Source organism: Rhagoletis pomonella, unplaced genomic scaffold (assembly GCF_013731165.1).
Source record: "Rhagoletis pomonella isolate Grant_MI unplaced genomic scaffold, Rhpom_1.0 Rhpom_scaffold_00005, whole genome shotgun sequence".
Classification (NCBI taxonomy): domain Eukaryota; kingdom Metazoa; phylum Arthropoda; class Insecta; order Diptera; family Tephritidae; genus Rhagoletis; species Rhagoletis pomonella.
The window spans coordinates 33460262-33464013 of NW_023458559.1; positions in this window are offsets into that span (position 1 = coordinate 33460262).

Below are 3752 nucleotides of genomic sequence, written 5' to 3' on the forward strand. Positions count from 1 at the left end.
GACAAAAATAATAAAGACAAAAATAAAACATGAGTTCCTACAGGGCAGTGTCATCTCCGCGGTTATACATAACTTCTAAATATCGAAGCTACCTCGGTCACCAGAGGGAGTTTCCTTGGCTTCATACGCTGACAATTTCCAAATATTGGTGTCTGGCAATTATGGCCTGTGCTAGAAAGTAAACAGCTTGCACTCTGATCTAACTCGACTATCAAACTTCACTTCTCAAACTTCTTTTGGGAATTTACGACGATGGCACTTCAATTCTTACTGTGAACAACAGGGGAAATCCAAAAGATTGCTTTCGACAGCCCGCGCTCATAATAATAATAATTGCCTGCCGAGGGGCAAACGCTGTTTAGAAAAGCCATTTCCAGTATTTCTACTGGGATGTTGCTTTGACCGGGGTTCGAGCCTTGGTCCTGCGGAGTGGTAGTTCGCACCTATATCCATTCGGCTGCAGCGCTCGCCATTTCATAGTAAACTGCAAAGTCACAACCAAGTCCTTAAGTCGCTCTCCAGGCAGGACTTGGGGCCAAGGCAAAGAAACATTGCTGCCAACATTAAAGTACCGCCAGTTTGGTCATCGGGGACATGCATTTCGCAGCGCAACTATGGGATGTTTGCTGGTAATTCCAGAACATTATTTATCCATGTACATACATAGCGAGCCACAGCTGTTCCTTGTAAGGGAGCTCGACCACTATTTTGAACATGGGACGCTCACTTTATCTTATGAAATCGCTTATTTCTGCAGCATTATTCCGTTATAATTTCATCATACCGTCATTGAGCAGGGAAAAGACCCAAGAGCCTTTAACATACATATGTACATACATACATATGTATTGCAATATGCCATATATTCACGAAGCTGCTGGTTCATTCTCCCAGGCGGTAAAATCTGAAGCACTTCTAAGTAAATAGATGCTTAATGGCAGGGGTAGTTCCGTGTGAAAGGAATCTGGCATTAATTAAAAGGCCTTAAAAGAGAAAAGAATCGAGGACGCGAGGATTTTTCCGCTGGGTTACATTGATGGTTGTAAGAAACTATACAAACCCGAGTAAGGATGCCTCCAAATTCATTTATTATTTTTCTAAACGTATGTACGTATTTTTATCCATCCTTGAATATTTGTTCTGCTTTTTTTGCTATTGTACGTTTATAATGCTGGATTTCCACTAGGCATTAAATGGCAAAAACAACAAATGCCAAAGTTGGGCATTAAAAATTAATCGTGTCATTACGTTAAAAAAAAATTGTCATTAAGTTCATTTCCACATGGCATTTTTTTATATAGCATAAAATTTTTGTCATTTCAATGCCTAGTGGAAATTCGGTATAAGCAAAAAATGTTCTTCTGTCGTCGCTTGTTCGTTTATACCCATAAAAGCTATAACATCGTAGTAGTAAAAACCCAGCAACGCGTAAAAACGTAATTAAACTCTTATTTCATTGGATGCCCAAGAAACCATTCGCAGTTACATCAATCAAACTGAAATAATAATAAATCTTTAACTGCTGTGCGATGAAAAAATTTATCAATGAATGAATATACGAAGCTAAGAAAATTAACTGTGAAGTCAGATTAAGAAACCACTTGAAATAGTAATTTAGCTCTACTACTTTTGTACTCACTACAAGTATATCTAAAGCGTAGAAAAGCTCAGAAATTGGATTAGGAGCAAAAACTAGCACAGGCTGCTATTTGAACGGCCCATGGCATTTCTTTAAGTGCGCTAGGTAAAATTTTATTACTGAAATTATTGTGTGCTTAAAGCTTGTTGATAAATCAAGTCACCTGTAAATATTCTTACAAGTATATCCATTAGCACAAATGTTGGACTTTCATTCTCAAAGCGTCCAATTTCCTGGCATCGAAATAAATAAAGACATTGATTTCATTTGCCAAAAGTTTTATATAGGTTTTTTATTGCTTCGCGTTTGCACATTAATTCCTTTAATTGAACGTAAAACGTTTTGAAATGTCGGCAAAATCTTTCGCTTTGAAAACTTATTAGGGAGATTCTCTAAGTCTTGCAAGATTGCACTGCAATACGAAATGAATAAATTTTCTACTTAAATATGCAAGAGCACGAAGACACCACATTGAAAATTCATAGCCATCGTTGACGGTTTGCCCAAAATGTACCATTTGTTGGTACAGTTTTTCCAGTTTGGTACACTGGTACATAACTTTCAGATTTGGTACATTTTTGAAATGGTAAAATGAGATCATTTTTTTAGGTAATTAAAAAGATATTGCAGCCCATGGCAAGAAGATATCCCTGATGTAAGAACTGCATGGCTCATAAGCATGTCGAGTTAGACAGTGCGCATGAAGCCCTGGAAAGCTTAACAACCAAAGGATTTGCACATAAAACTGATTAAGAAATAGTACTCTGAAAAGTGTCTGGCAATAAACCCACTAAAGTCCACCATCACACTAACTATGACTAAACACACCGGTAGTTTCGTAGGTTGAGTTATCGCGAAGGAAGAAGTATATAATGATAACCTTGGACGAAAGACTCAACTGGAAGTTATATCTCATATTTGTTACCAACAACGATGTAGGAGAATTTATGGTAAAACTTGGGGTACTTGTACGGTACTTTTCACAAGGAAGTATATTGCTCCTCTATTCAAACCTCTCACTCCTCTACTCTGTTTAGACAACAAACTCTCCATAAGAATCCCAGAGAGGAACAGATGGGAAGGGGCCTCAGACTTAAACCCAGATTCGACGGCTAAATGTATATGCAGATGTTTCCAAGCTTAACGAAAGTAGATAGCGGCGTTTACTCTGGCGAACACGTGCTAAACATCACTTTCCGCTAACGCCGCTCGAAGGCTCATAACCTCCGTCCCTCCAGGACGGCCTATCGCTATTTATCCTAACAGTCAAGCTGCTATCAAATATCTTAAATTAAACAGAACAACGTCCAAAGTAGCCATAGAATGCAGGAAGACCCTCAACCTGCTGGCATCAAAATGCTCCTTGACTGTTAAATGGGCAACTGCTTAGCCGACGATCTGGCAAGGAGTTCATAGCTCTCACTCTCCTGGACCGCTCTTCTCTCAGATTAGTAGTCGGGGTAATCACCGCACACTGCCTGATGAGCACACACGCTAAACGGTTAGGATACCCCACCAACGATTTTTTTCGCAGTTGGGGGAGGTGGAGAGCATCGAAGATTATCTCTGTCATTGTCCCGCCCTGGTGAAGATGGACAACTAATTCTCCAATAAGCACTTTGTAAATTGTTTAGCCAACCTGACCTCGGCGAACGTTCTCGACCTAACCTGACTTAGTTGAGAGGGTCTGTGTACCTAACAAGTCTTCAGGTTCTGTGGCTGGAACATATTATGCTATTGTCCATGTTTCTTAGTTCAAAGACTCTTACGCATAGGGGAGCGATTATCCTCAACTCCCAGAATCTGAGACATGACAATAGATTGCTTTTATTCCTTCTAATAACAAAAATAAAAACTGTTCAGTTTTATAGTAATAACGCAAAAAAGAGAATTTAAATTAGGAAAGTTATGTTCTAACATAATAAAATATTTCACAAAACTCGCAAAAAATTGGTTTATTAGCTATGTCATTAATGCGTATTTGTAAAATATTTATATACATATATAACTAAATCTATACATCAATGAAACATACTTTTTTTGGTAATTTTTTTACATTTTGGTACACTTTTTGCTTATAAGAATGTTAAGTCAGTGGCAACCGTGGTGGTAG